The following is a 16,153-nucleotide window of genomic DNA, read 5'->3' as shown; positions in this document are numbered from 1 at the left end:
AGAGCTAGAAAAAGAACAGCAAATAAAGCCCAAAACCAGCAGAAGAAGGGCAATAATAAAGATTAGAGCAGAAATCAATAGGAGCTGCTTCTTTGAAAGAATTAATAAAATTGATAAACCCCTAGCCAGATTGATCAAAAAGGAAAAGGAAAGGACCCAAATAAATAAAGTCACACATGAATTGGAAAGATCACAAATAACACCACAGAAATACAAACAATAATAAGAGAATATTATGAGCAATTATATGCCAACAATTTGCACAATCTGGAAGAGATGGCCAAACTACCAAAATTGAAACAGGAAGAAATAGAAAATTTGAAAAGACCCATATCCAGTAAAGAAATTGAATCAGTAATCAAAAATCTCCCATAAAACGAGTCTAGTGCCAGATAGCTTTCAAGGGGAATTCTATCAAACATTTAAGAATAGATAAAACCTATTCTTTTGAAGATGTTCCCAAAAAATAGAAATGGAAGGAAAGTTTCCAAACTTATTCTACAAGGCCAGCATTACCTTGATTCCAAAACCAGACAAAGACCTGACTAAAAAGAAGAATTACAGACCAATTTCCCTGATGAACACGGATGAAAAAGTTTTCAACAAGATATCAGCCAACTGGATTGAACATACATTAAAAGAATTATTCACCACGATCAAGTGTGATTTATTCCTGGGATGTAGGTCTGATTCAATATCCAAAAATCAATGTGATACATCACATTGATAAAAGAAAGGATAAGAACTACATGGTCCTCTCAATAGATGCAGAGAAAACATTTGACAAAATACAGCATCCTTTCTTGATAAAAACCTTCAAGAAAGTAGGGATAGAAGGATCATACCTCAAGATCATAAAAGCCATATATGAAAGACAGACTGCTAATATCCTCAATGGGGAAAAACTGAGAGTTCTCCCCTAAGGTCAAGGAACATGACAGGGATGTCCACTCTCACCACTATTATTCAACATAGTGTTGGAAGTCCTAGCCTCAGAACTCAGGCAACACAAAGAAATAAAATGCATCCAAATCTGCAAGGAGGAAGTCAAATTTTCACTCTTCACAGATGACATGATACTCTATGTGGAAAACCCAAAACATTCCACCAAAATACTGCTAGAATTCAGCAAAGTTGCAGGATACAAAATCAATGCACAGAAATCAGTTGCATTCCTATATACCAATAATGAAGCAGCAGAAAGAGAAATCAAGGAATCAATCCCATTTACAATTACACCAAAAATCATTAAATATCTAGGAATAAATCTAACCAAAGAGGTGAAAAATATATACGCTGAAAGCCATAGAAAGTTTATGAAAGAAATTGAAGACACAAAAGAATGGAAAAACATTCCATGCTCATGGATTGGAAGAACAAATACTGTTAAAATGTAGATACTACCCAAAGCAATCTACATATTCAATGAGATCCCTATCAAAGTAACACCAGCATTCTTCACAGAGCTAGAACAACTAATCCTAAAATTTGTATGGAACCAGAAAAGATCCCGAATAGCCAAAGCACTCTTGAAAAAGAAAACCAAAGCAGGAGGCATCACAATCCCAGACTTCAAGCTATACTACACAGCTGTAATCATCAAGACAGTATGGTACTGGCACAAGAGCAGACACTCAGATCAATGGAACAGAATAGAGAACCGTAAATGGACCCACAAATGTATGGCCAACTAGGGGCTCCTAGTTCCTATCCAGGAGCATGGAATATTTTTCCACTTTTTGGTGTCGTCTTCAATTTCATTCATAAGCTTTCTATAGTTTTCAGTGTATAGATTTTTCACCTCTTTGGTTAGATTTATTCTTAGGTATTTTACGGTTTTTTTGTGCAACTGTAAATGGGATCGATTCCTTGATTTCTCTTTCTGTCACTTCATTGTTGGTGTATAGGAATGCAACCAATTTCTGTGCGTTGATTTTATATCCTGACACTTTGCTGAATTCATGAATCAGTTCTAGCAGTTTTTTTGTGGAATCTTTTGGGTTTTCCATATGGAGTATCATGTCATCTGCGAAGATTGAAAGTGACCTCCTCCTGGCCGATTTGGATGCCTTTTATTTCTTTGTGTTGTCTGATTGCAGAGCCTAAGACTTCTAATGCTGTGTTGAATGACAGTGGCGAGAGTGGACATCCCTTTCTTGTTCCTGACCTGAGGGGAAAGCTCTCAGTTTTTCCCCATTGAAGATGATATTAGCATTCGGTCGTTCATATATGGCTTTTATGATCTTGAGGTATGATCCTTCTATCCCTAACTTTCTTGAGGGTTTTTATCAAAAACGGATGCTGTATTTTGTCAAATGCTTTCTCTGCATCTATTGAGAGGATCATATGGTTCTTGTCCTTTCTTTTACTGATGTGATGAATCACGTTAATTATTTTGCGGATGTTGAACCAGCCCTGCATCCCAGGTATAAATCCCACTTGGATGTGGTGAATAATTTTTTTAATGTATTGTTGGATCCGGTTGGCCAATATCTTGTTGAGGATTTTTGCATCCATGTTCATCAGGGAAATTGGTCTATAGTTCTCCTTTTTAGTGAGGTCTCTGTCTGGTTTTGGAATCAAGGTAATGCTGGCTTCAGAGAAAGAGTTTGGAAGTTTTCCTTCCATTTCTATTTTTTGGAACAGTTTCAAGAGAATAGGTGTTAACTCTTCCTTAAATGTTTGGTAGAATTCCCCTGAAAAGCCATCTGGCCCTGGACTCTTGTTTTTTGGCAGATTTTTGATTACTAATTCCATTTCCTTACTGGTTATGGGGTCTGTTCAAATTTTCTATTTCTTCCTGTTTCAGTTTTGGTAGTGTATATGTTTCTAGGAATTTGTCCATTTCTTCCAGATTACCCATTTTATTGGCATATAATTGCTCATAATATTCTCTTATTGTTTTTATTTCTGCTGTGTTAGTTGTGATCTCTCCTCTTTCATTCCTGATTTCATTTATTTGGGTCCTTTCCTTTTTCTTCTTGATCAAACTGGATAGTGGTTTATCACTTTTGTTAATTCTTTCAAAGAACCAGCTTCTGGTTTCATTGATCTGTTCTACTGTTTTGTTTTGCTTTTTTTTGTTGTTGTTGTTGTTTAAATAGCATTAACTTCTGCTCTAATCTTTATTATTTCCTGTCTTTTTCTGGTTTGGGGTTTTATTTGGTGTTCTTTTTCCAGCTCCTTAAGGCATAAGCTTAGGTTGTGTATCTGAGCTCTTTCTTCCTTCTTTAGGAAGGTCTGGATTGCTATATACTTTCCTCTTATGACTGCCTTTGCTGCGTCCCAGAGGCTTTGGGTTGTGGTGTTATCATTTTCATTGACTTCCATATACTTTTTAATTTCCTCTTTAACTGCTTGGTTAGCCCATTCATTCTTTTTTTTTAATGTTTTTTAAATTTCATTTATTTATTTATTTTTGAGACAGAGAGAGACAGAGCATGAGCAGGGGAGGGGCAGAGAGAGAAGGAGATACAGAATCTGAAACAGGCTTCAGGCTCCGAGCTGTCAGCACAGAGCCGGACGCAGGGCCCGAACCCACGGACTGAGATCATGACCTGGGCTGAAGTCAGATGCTCAACTGACTGAGCCACCCAGGCGCCCCGCCCATTCATTCTTTAGTAGAATGTTCTTCAGTCTCCAAGTATTTGTTACCTTTCCAATTTTTTTCTTGTGGTTGATATCGAGTTTCATAGTGTTGTGGTCTGAAAATATGCACGGTATGATCTTGATCTTTTTGTACTTACTTAGGGCAGATTTGTGTCCCAGTATATGGTCTATTCTGGAGAATGTTCCATGTGCACTGGAGAAGAATGTATATCCTGCTGCTTTAGGATGGAATGTTCTGAATATATCTGTTAAGTGCATCTTGTCCAGTGTGTCATTCAAAGCCATTGTTTCCTTGTTGATTTTTTGATTAGATGATCTGTCCATTGCTGTGAGTGGGGTATTAAAGTCTCCTACTATTATGGTATTACTATCAATGAGTTTCTTTATGTTTGTGATTAATTGATTTATATATTTGGGCGCTCACACATTTGGTGCATAAATGTTTACAATTGTTAAGTCTTCTTGGTCTATAGACCCCTTGATTATGATATAATGCCCTTCTGCATCTCTTGATACAGTCTTTATTTTAAAGTCTAGATTGTCTGATATTAGTATGGCTACTCCAGCTTTCTTTTGTTGACCATTAGCATGATAGATGGTTTTCCATCCCCTTATTTTCAATCTGAAGGTGTCTTTAGGTCTAAAGTGGGTCTCTTGTAAACAGCATATAGATGGATCTTGTTTTCTTATCCATTCTGTTACCCTATGTCTTTTGATTGGAGCATTGAGTCCATTGACATTCAGAGTGAGTATTGAAAGATAGGAATTTATTGCCATTATGATGCTTGTAGAGTTGGAGCTTCTGGTGTTGTTCTCTGAATCGTTTGTTGCTTTTGGTATTTATGTATATATAAATATACATATTTATATACATATAAATATACATATAAATTTATATACATATAAGTATACATATAAATATATATATATATATATATATATATATATATATATATATTTTTTTTTTTTTTTTTTTTTTTTTTCATCTTTTCTCCCCTCAGAAAGTCCCCCTTGAAATTTCTTGCAGGGTTGGTTTAGTGGTCACAAACTCCTTTAATTTTTGTTTGTCTGGGAAACTTTTTTCTCTCCTTCTATTTTGAATGATAGCCTTGCTGGATAAAGAATTCTTGGCTGCATATTTTTCTGATTCAGCACACTGAATATGTCCTGTCACTCCCTTCTGGCCTGCCAAGTTTCTGTGGATAGGTCTGCTGCAAACCTGATCTGTCTTCCCTTGTATGTTAGGGACTTTTTTCCCCTTGCTGCTTTCACGATTCTCTCCTTGCCTGAGTATTTTGTGAATTTGACTATGATATGCCTTGTGGATGGTTGGTTTTTGTTTAATCTAATGGGGGTCCTCTGTGCTTCCTGGATTTTGATGTCTGCATCTTTCCCCAGGTTAGGAAAGTTTTTTCCACTATGATTTGCTCACATAACCCTTTTACCCCTATTTCTCTCTCTTCCTCTTCTGGGACCCCTATGATTCTGATGTTGTTCCTTTTTAATGAGTCACTGATTTCTCTAATTCTTAGATGTGCTCTTTTGCCTTAATCTTCCTCTTTTTTTCTGCTTCGTTATTCTCTATAAGTTTGTCCTCTATATCACTGATTCTCTGTTCTGCCTCATCCATCCTTGCCACCACTGCATCCATCGGTGATTGCAGCTCAGTTATAGCATTTTTAATTTCATTATGGCTATTTTTACTTCTTTTATCTCTGCAGAAAGGGATTCTAATATATTTTTGACTCCAGCTAGTATTCTTATTATCGTGATTCTAAATTCTGGTTCAGACATCTTGCTTGTATCTGTGTTGGTTAAATTCCTAGCTGTTGTTTTTTCGTGCTCTTTCTTTTGGGGTGAATTCCTTTGTTTTGTCATTTTGAAGGGAGAAAAGGAATTAATGAGGTAGAAGAATTGAAATAAAAAAATTAAAATAAAAAAATATTGAAATTAAAAATTAAACACACACACACACACACACACACACACACACACACAAATCAAATAGATGATGCTAGATCCTAGGTGTGTTTTGGTCTGGGTGTTGAAAGTGGTTTGACAGATTCAAGAAAAAAAAGGCATAGGGGGAAGGAAATCGTTTGAGAATTTGAACAAATGAATACACGAGATAGACTAAAATGAGATGATGGGGTAAAATAGAATTTGAAAACATATACGCAAAAGTAAAGAATGTAGTAGAAAAAAATTAAAGAACAATATTTTTAATAAGAATTCAAAATAAATATGAATTTTTTCATTTTCCGTATTTAAGAAAAAAGAAAAGAAATGAAAAGGAAAAAAGATAAAATAAAAAAAATAGTTTGAAAATTTGAAAAAGTGAATACACTATAGTAGACTAAAAAAATGATGGAAGTAAAATAGAATTTGAAAAAAATTATATAACAGCAAAAAAATATAGTAATAAAAATTAAATAAAAATATTTTTAATAGAAATTGAAAGTAAAAATGAAGTTTTTCTCTCTTTGCATTCAAGAAAAGGAAAAGAAATGAAAAAGAGGAAAAAAGAAAAAGAAAAAAAGGGAAATTGAGAATTTGAAAAGGTGAGTACACTGAAGTAGAGTAAAATAAAATAATGGAAGTAAAGTAGAATTTGAAAAAATTTATACAAAAGTGAAAAGTATAGTAATAAAAATTAAAGACATATTTTTTAATAAAAATTGAAAATAAAAATGAATTTTTTCTCTTTATTCAAGAAAAAGAAAAGAATTGTAAAAGAGAAAAAGGAAAAAAAAAAGAAAATTGAATAGATGAACCTGCTAACAGATTGAAGTAGGACTGAAATTGCTTCGTTTTCTCCTAGAAGTCAGCCTATGTAGCTCTTTATAGTCCATAAATTCAGGCGGTGGTGAGACTTGTGTTCTTGAGACAAAGTTGGCCCAGTTGGGTGGGGCTCAGTGTAACAGCTGCGCTTTCCACTAGGTGGTGCTGCTAGCCTACTGGGGTGGATTGTTGCAGTGCTCGTAGGTGTGTATGCACATGCATGGGAGCAGTGAAAATGGCGCCACCCAGCCACCCAGTCTGTTCTCCCAGATCAGCAATTGTGCACCCGTCCTCTGTCTTCAGCTCTCATCCACTCCCCGCTTCTTCACTCTCCATGACCAGGCCCCAGGCAGCACCTCTCTCCCAAGCCTTGTCTCAGATGTGGCTGTTTTCCCCGGCACCCTACTTCTGAAGGACTGCAGCTTTGACCTGTTCCACCCCTCTGCAGGGGGTCTCAAGAAGCAATGGCCAAATGAGCAATGGCCGAATATCAGCTGCACCCAGGTACACCTGCTGGACCCTGTTGTTGATGGTGCCCTGAGACTGAGGCCAGGTGCCAGCCCGTCCCAGAAAATGTTCATGAGACAGTGTAGCAGCAGCATCTCAGGGATTATGGAAAATCACAATACACGTCTGGCAACAGGCTTCACCCTTAACAACCTTGCCCCAGCACCAGCAAATGTGGTTGCCTTCTGGGGTCTGCTGGAACCAGGTGGCTTCAATAGTCTCTACCAAATGTCCTTCCAGCAGTGGAGCCGCTTTTCCCCATGTGGCCAGAGAACCTCCCGGACCCCACTCTGTTCCTGGGGACTCGCCCTTCCCACCAGAGCACTGCCAGTTGTCCAGCTGCAGAGTTGCAGCCTTTGCGCTCCCCATGTTTACAGTATTAATGGAATTTAAACCCTCTCCTTTCTCCTTTCTCCCTTTTTAGTTTAGTCCTTGTGGCTGTTTCCAATTTTCCACTTTCTCTCCAGCTGCTTTTGGGGAGGGGTGATTTTCCCGTATTCTCCTCCCCTCCCCAGTCTCTGTCCTCTCTCTGCGCAAAAGCGGTTCCCTACCTTTCAGAGCTTCTTGCTCCCCAAGTTCAGCTCTCCACGCCATGTACCTGCTGAATTCTGTGGTTCAGGTTGTGCAGATTGTTGTGTTAATCCTCCAATCAGTTTTCTAGGTGTGTAGGATGGTTCAGTGTTGGTCTGGTTGTATTTTATGGACGTGAGACACATAGAAAGCTTCCATGCTATTCCACCATCTTGGCTCCTCCCCCAAGATAATTTTAAATAGGGGCATCTGGGTGGCTCAGTTGGTTAAGTGTCTGACTCTTGGTTTTGGCTCAGGTCATCATCTCGTGGTCTCGTGCGTTCAAGTCACATGCCAGACTGCACTATCAGTGCAGAGCCTGCATGGGATTCTCTGTCTCCCTCTCTCTGCATCCCTCCACTTGCACTGTCTTTGTCTTTCTCAAAATTAATAAATAAACCTTAAAAAACAACAAAATTTGGGCCCAAGGAACTTAAATGGCTTGCAAGTTCACACTATTTAAGAGTGAAGCTGGTGAATCAGTCAGGCTCCCAGTTGGAAATGGATGGCACATTCAAAGTGGGTGATATGAAGGAATTATTTACAAAGAGAGGAATTGTCCTGTCTAAGGTCTAAAGAAACCAGAAGGGGCAGGAGAGGCCGCAGTTACCAGAGGGCACCTGGAGCCAGAGGGCACCATGTAGAGGGGCAGCCTGACAAGGCTGTGACCTGGGGCAAAAGGGTTCTCCTGGCCTCAGGGACCTTGTAGGAAGGAGCTGAGCAATAAACACCCTCCCACCTCCTGATTATGCTCTCTGCTGGCCAAACTCAGCAGGAAGCCCACATAGGTCAGCCTTCCGTCTGCAGGGTCCAATGAATCCAGCACAGCCAGAGAGGCTAAAACTGGATGTCCTGGATCTAGTCTCTTTTCACAAAGCCAAAGACTCTGGAGAGAGCACTGTACATATGCCAGTCTCTGGAAAGTGACACACACAGTGCCCATCCTAGCCCTTCCACTACTGGCTGTGTTACCTTGGGGAGAGGTTAGATTTAACCTCATCTCTTTATCTATGTGTTAGGAATGGTATAAGTATTGAACTCTGACATTGTGGTGAAGACTGGGGAGAAGATGATACCTGAAAAGCAGTTGGCCCAGTGCCAAGTAAGTGCCCAGCAAACTGGATGTTCTGATTGTTGATCTCATCTTCACCTCACAGAATCTATAATGCAGTCATTGGCAGTTCTTCCGGTTTGGTCTCATCTCAGCTGGGTGCTACACGTTTGCTATGAAATGCTTTTAGAGCTTTGAAAAAAGTAACTGTAGACTTTGTGCTACAAACTATTACTTGGGCAAATTTAATGGATTTGAAAGATCTATCATAACTTCCTCTATATACATCTAAAGCCTTCAGGCTTGTCAAGTGGAATGGATGGATTGAAACCACACTGAAATAAAATACAGGTAAAAATAAGGAATGGAACTGAGCACTACTGAATTCCGTAACGAGTTCTAGCTTGATGGCACTGTTACACCAAGAGAAGTCTCTTCCTTAGCCAATCCCCAACCATACCACACTTGAGCCCCAACCTCACATCTCTCAGCTCTCAAGGTCTGTGCAGAGTCGTCAACTGCATGGGACTGACATTCCTTCAGATGCTCACCTAACTGCATAGCTTGCTGCCTGGCCAGGCCAGTTTAGGTGTCCAAGAATTTAGAGAATAAATGGATTAGAAAGAGATCATGAGAGAGGGAGAGGAGGCCCGAGAAGAGAGGGATGTGATGAACATGTGGCATAGAGAGGTAAGGAGGATGGCATGAGGTGGGGGATGGGAGTGGACAGAGGAGGTTGGAGGAAGCAAGGGGTTGGGGGCTTCTTCTGTGATGATACAGCAGATGGGTCCACGATGAGGGGAAGGTTTGAATGGGTAAAGATGAGAGAAAGAGAGAGAGAGAGAAATAAGGCATACGGCTTTGGCCGATAACACCTTTTCAGGAGCTTCTGCTTCTGAATTCCCAACCCTTAAATCCTTCACTGGCACAGGAAGGGATTTGAGACCAGTGTACAACCATCAGAAGGATGCCAACTCCACATTCTGCACACATTCCGCTGCTATTCTGTGGTCCTGTGATATCTATGTGCACTGGCTACAGTGGTGACAGTGACGGGCTCACTCTCATGCACTGTGCCACCCGCACAGCACTGCTTACTATCCACCCAGGGCTATCCTTGCTTTTAATTTTCACAATAATCCTGTGAAATACCATCATTACTCTCATTTTCTTTATTTAAATAAAATCTTTCATGTGAATATAACACACATACACAAAAGTGCCCACCATGTAAACACACCATGTGAGGTATAATAATACATTATCATAAGGTGAATGTCTGCATAACTTCCTCCCATGTCATGAGATTGAACACTGCCAGCCCTCAGAAGGCCTCCAATCACAAACCTCTCCCTAACTGCATACACAATCCTCTATTTTCTAGATAAATAAACTGTGACTCAGAAATGCGATTGCTTGGGATCACACCACCTGGACCCAAAAGGAAACTTGTCATCTCCTTTACACCTCAAGCACTTTCCAGCCAACCTGCTGCTTCTAGAAACAAGACTAGGCTGTGCCTTTCCATGTGCCACTCAAGGTGTCAGCTTCACACCTGGACAAAAAGCAACTCAAGTGTCCAATGATCTGGAGGAGCCCCTCACCTGAAGCCTAGATGGTGAGAAATCAGCTAGCTCCATGGCTCAAAGAAACAAGTGGCTATTTTCGTGGCAGGCTGAGAAGTAGAGGTATGAGCTGGTCCAGGCACAGTGGGGTTGAAGGAGGCAGGCTTGTTTGTGTCTACCTCTTGTGGCTCTGGTGCTCCAACAAGTATTCCTACAGAACATAAAACAAGACGATGGTGAAAAGCTTTGCTCAGGCCTTCCTGAATCACTTTTTTATTTATTTATTTTTTTAAATTTTTTTTTCAACGTTTTTATTTATTTTTGGGACAGAGAGAGACAGAGCATGAACGGGGGAGGGGCAGAGAGAGAGGGAGACACAGAATCGGAAACAGGCTCCAGGCTCTGAGCCATCAGCCCAGAGCCTGACGCGGGGCTGGAACTCACGGACCGTGAGATCGTGACCTGGCTGAAGTCGGACGCTTAACCGACTGCGCCACCCAGGCGCCCCCTGAATCACTTTTTTAAATAGCTGACTCATACACACTTCTTCCCACCATACACCCCAGCTGTGTAGATCTAAATTATTCTTCTCTGCAAGATACCTGAAGAGGCAAGAACATGGTCCTGTGTGGAACTCTGTTCTTCTCCGTTCCAGTGACTGCGGTTATTCCTTGCACTTGGGTCAGGATGAAGTTGAACTACAGTTCAGGCTCATGAAGAAGAGGCAAAGGGAAACCAGACCATCACTGTCAGAGCTTTCCAGCACAGGGATTTTTCACATATCACTCTCTGTCACTGATGGAGCCTGGACAGCCTTTATACAATCTCTCATAAAGGCCCTTCATCAACACAGTCTCAAGGGCCACCAAGCACAAAAAAAATCCTACTGTTGGTGTAACAGCAGCCTTACCTATGTCTGCATGATGGTGAAAAATATTTGGGGAAGAAGTTAACAGTGTACCTGTAGCACAATGGATAACTGGACTGGACATTTCCCTGTGCCCTTGGTCTCAAGCCTGCTACTTGCCACGCTGAGCTTTGAGTCTGAAAGCCCAGAGAATCACAGAAAGTAGAGGGGCTGGGTCTGCTATTCAGCTCTTCCCCTTACAGCTTACTTTTCTGAGACTCATTTTTTTGCATCAGGAGGATGGGGATTCCTATGATTCTTCTTCATGAGGTGGTTGTGAGAACAGATGAGATCAAGTATGTGAATGTGGTTGAAGACTGTAAGATGGAGAGATTAGGAATCCCAATCAGTGCCAGCACTTCTTGCCACATGGCTGGTGGGGCTGTTCTGCCTGCATCCCCTTCCTGTGGGTGGGCTTATCACTGTGATTTCCAAAGGAGTCTGACCCTGGGAGTCCCTCCCTTCTCCATTCCCCCCACCTGATGCTGGTCAGTTCTCACCAGCTTCAGCCAAGCACCTCTCACCTCGACCCTGACCATCCAAGGACTCAGACATTTCCACTGTGGATGCATTACACAAAACACTTTGCAGGGCAGGGCTGCACAGCATATCCACTGTGCCATGTGCATTATTTTCTCTTTACAGAACAACCTAGTGACTCTTTCCTTCCACAGACCACACCTAGAAATTCCCTTCCTACCCATCCCACATCTATATATGTGTGTCTGTGTATACATATATACATATATGCACATATACACATGTATATACACAAATACTTTGTATAAATTTACACACACACACACACACACACTACACTTAACACAAAATAGTGGAAACATTTCTTTTAAAATCAGGAAGATGCCTGGGTGGCTCAATTGGAGCCAAAAAGAAGCCATTACAATGAGTAAATAAAAGTATTAGGCAAAAAGAAAGATAGGTTCAATGGAGAAGATTTTTGGAGAAACTAACTTCACTGTCAACAGTAAGATTGGAAATGATACACTGGAGCACTAAATGAGTGCTAAAGTGAAAACTAAACAAAATAAAGGGCCCCTGAAAACACTATGAGTGAATTCCCAAGTTTAAATAAATGTTGGGTACTACTTTGTTCCACTCCTTAAAGGAACAAAATTCAGGCTGGCCAGGGACTTCCTACTACTTTTCACTCCTATTAATATGATACTTTGTGTTGTCTTTTTCTTGTGGACAATCTTGTCAGAGATTTGCTTTAGTCTTTCAAAGCACCAGCTTTCAGTATTGATCCTTTGTTACATTGCTTATCTTTTTAATATTCCTTCCTTCCACTTTATTTATACTTACTTTGTTGTTCTTATTCCATCTTCTCTATATGTTTGGTTCACATATTTTCAGCTTCTTCCTTTCTGATAATTCAACCCCACATTTCTGTGGAAAAATTACTTCAGTTAGTTGCATAATACAAGGTCTGGCAAGTAGCATATCATCCTTTAAAGTATTTTCTAATTTCCGGTATGATTTTTTGATCTTTCAGTTATTTAAAACAATGTCAATGCTCTCAATGTATGAGTATTTACATTATCTTTTTGTTACTGACCTCTAACAATTGCAATTGTCAGAAAATGTGCAATTGTCAGAAAATGTGCTCATTTTGAAATTGGTTCTTTGAAACTTAAGACTTGATTTATGGCCTAATACATGGTTAATTGTAGGAAATGTTCTGTGCACATTTAAAGAATGTGTATTTTGTTCAGTCAACATTCCATATACTCTTATATTAAGTTTATTGTCTTGTTCAAATCTTTTATATGCTTAGTACTTTTTATGACATGATTTATTGATTACTGAAAGAGATGTATGAAAATCTCCCCTTATAATAATGACCTATTTCTGATTTTCAAAAATTATTCACACTACTTGTATTTTAGAATTGTACTTTTTTTCCCCTTTTTCTTTCTTTTTCCTTTCTTTTCTTTTCTTTTTTTTTGGATATGTCTTGTCAGTGTATCTTTTTTCTCCCACTGTTTTATTTTCACTCTTTCTGTGTCCTTATGTTTTTAGAATGGCTCTTGAAAACAATTTATAGCTGAATTTTTAAAATCCACTCCAATAATCATTGCCTCAACTGGTGAGTTTAATCCATTTATATTGATTGTGATTACTGATGTAATTGGATTAACTTCTACTATCTTATTTTATATAGATTTCCTTTTTTCCCTTACTTTTTTCATGCCTTCATCGGTAGAGTCCTCTACCTCTTTTATTAGTATAGAAATTATTGTTTTTAATCTTTTGGTGGTTTATCTAGAAATTTTAACATCATGTTTAATATAAAAGTTTGAGTTACTTTGGTAAGCAACATAATAACTTAAAACACTTTAACTTTGGGGCACCTGGATGGCTCAGTCAGTTAAGCGTTCTACGTCAGCTCTGGACATGACCTCACTGTTCGTGAGTTCGAGCCTGGCATCAGGCCCTGTGCTGACAGCTGGGAGCCTGGAGCCTGCTTCAGATTCTCCCTCCCTCTCTCTCGGCCCCTCCACTGCTTGCACTCTCTCTCTCAAAAATAAGTAAAAATTAAAAAAAAATTTTTTTTAAACAAAAGAACATTTTAACTCTAATTCTAGTTACCCCATTCCTGAGTTGCTGTTCATGTCCTGGGTTTTAGTTCTTTTCTAACCAAATTAAATATGGCTATTTTATAAGTCGCTATAGTCACATTTACCATTTTCTTTGGTGTTATCTCACCTCTTCAACTTCCGGAGAGCGTTTTGCTTCTTCCTAAAGTACATCCTTTAGAAATTCCCCTAAATGTAGTTTATTGGTAGTAAATATTTAGTTTCTCTGAAATGTCTTTATCTTGCCACTGTTCTTGAAAGACATTTTGAGGAGTAGGAAAATTCTACTTTGACAGTCATTGTTCTTTAGTACATTGAAAATATTCCACCATTTAATGGACCAGTTGTTGTTGAAAGTCATTTTTGATCTATGTTGCTGCTTTGAAATTAATCTGTCTTATCTCTGGCTGCTTTTAAGTTTCTACTCTGTCTTTGTTGTTCTTTCATATTCTATACGATGTTTTTATATCTTTGTTTTATCTTTCTATTAATTCATTTGGGTTCTTGAACTAGGGATTCATATTTTTCATCAGTTCTCAATAATTTATTCTCAATCCTTATCATTTTTTCACACATTATATCTGCCCTATTCCCTCCTTCTGGAACCCATTTAACATGTATATTAGATCTCCTTATGCTTTTTCCTTCATTTATTACATCTTTTAGATTTTTGTTTCTTTATAGGCATTCTGTATAATTTCTATAACCAATTTTCTTCTAAACCATATCCATTGAATTTCTAACTCAATATTTTCACTTCTATGAAGTTACTTTTCAAAACTTACTAGCCGTTTTTTCTATCTTTTGTTTCTTCATTATATTTCTAATGACCTTGTTTCTTTAAACCTATTGAACGTACTTTATGTTGTAATTCGGTATCTCAATTGTGAGTCAATTTCTGCTCTCACTTATAGCTTTGTGTGTGTGTGTTCACTGTGAACTCATGTTGCTCTGCACCTTATCTGAGTAAACTTCTAAGGTCTGGGATGCTTCTTCGATCAGGCACCTAAGGGTAACCAGTCTGGGACTCATTTCAACCAGATTCTCTGCTTAACTATTTTGACTGCCAACAAATTCAAGTCCCATGTCCATGTAAATGTGGACAGGTAGTTAGGAATTCCAGGAGAGATTTCCTTCCCAGAGTCAAAGCTGAGACAGGCATTCCCACTTTCTCCCTCTGCAGAGTAGGGCTTTCCCTAATTCTATCACACACACTGTCCTTCAGGAGTCCTAACTTTATGCAGGGATCACTGGTTCAATCTACCATCTTGATCGTTTCAAGTCTTTGCCTTCTGCCCCATATGCCTACCCTGGCTACTAGTGATTGGCAGGTACCTGAGGGGAAACACTGGGCTCCAGTCCTTAATTACCCTTTTGATTTAATATTTATCATCATTTCGGGCCTCCAAGGAATTTTTTTACTTTGCCATTTGCTCAGGGGTGTGTGTGTGTGTGTGTGTGTGTGTGTGTGTGTGTGTGTGTGTGTATCCTCAACATTCTTAGCAGTACTGCACTTGGAGGATAAGTGTAGCATACCACACTGCTGGAAACAAAAATTTTCTATTTAACTTTATGTACTTTAGAAGTATTTCTTCTCTTATTCCCACAGAATTTGGATGTTGGGAGAGAAGGAAAATGCACGGCCTTGAGCCACAAGTATAATATGGGTAAAAATCTTGTATTGACTTTGTCCCCATTATCTCCCTTTGTGTAGATTACTTCCAGTCATATAAGTAATAGTGGCTTAGTTTAGCCAGCCTCTCAGGTCTCCCCGAGGCTGTTTCTTTTCCAATCTGTAAACTGGCAATGATTGTAAGACCCATCTCAAAGTGCTTATAAGGATTAAATCATGCATTTAAAAATGTAGATCAGTGTCCAGTACTTAAAACAGTTAACAAATATTAGCTATGATTATTTGCAAAAACTTCTTTCTCTAATATTGCCTGGTTATTTGAAGTCCAGATACACTTTAGAATTTTTTTTTCAATTTCTAAAAAGAATTCTTTTAGAATTCTGACTGAAATTAATTTTTGTTGAAATATAGGAAGTAATTTGGGGAGATCTGACATCTCAACAAAATCAAGTCTCTTCATCCAGAAACATGGTATATCATTAAGTCTTCTTTGATATTCCTCAGCAAACATTTGGCAGTCCCTCATTTAGGTTCTGAACATTTCTATCATGTTTGTTTCATATTTTATAAAAGTTTATTAAATTATTAAATGCATTATAAAGAAAAACAATTTCTAATTATTTATTGCTGGAATATATAAAAGCTTTTGCTTTTAATATGTTTATTTTACAATTGGGTATCTTGATGAAGTTTTGTAAGAATCTTACCATTTTCCGGATAATCACATTTATCTGCAAATGATTGTTTTTTTCCTTTCCCAAAGTTACACTTCCTCACTGGACTCCTTAATTTTATTCCTAACCTTAAGCATGTATGTAGTGCTTCATAAATTTGTTGTTGATTTCATATTCCTTTAAGCATATATCAGGGATAGGAGTTGAATTATAACCTTTTAGGCATTTATTAAGACTGTGTGACTTTCCCCCTTTATTT

At 38.6% G+C, this 16,153-nt stretch overlaps 1 long non-coding RNA gene across 1 annotated transcript; it reads right to left on the bottom strand.

The window, feature by feature from the left end:
- Positions 1-9,675: 9,675 nt before the first annotated feature.
- LOC147582593 (uncharacterized) lies at positions 9,676-16,153 on the bottom strand. The gene is made up of 2 exons (XR_015249324.1): positions 12,314-16,153; positions 9,676-10,294 (listed from the first exon to the last, which is right to left on the bottom strand). It is a non-coding gene; the product is annotated as an uncharacterized LOC147582593 (long non-coding RNA).

The sequence above is a fragment of the Puma concolor genome, chromosome A3 (genome assembly GCF_028749965.1).
Source record: "Puma concolor isolate L17-30 chromosome A3, mPumCon1.1.hap2, whole genome shotgun sequence".
Lineage (NCBI taxonomy): Eukaryota > Metazoa > Chordata > Mammalia > Carnivora > Felidae > Puma > Puma concolor.
Note: the sequence above shows the minus strand (reverse complement) of the source record. Positions and strands in the feature narration are given on the sequence as shown.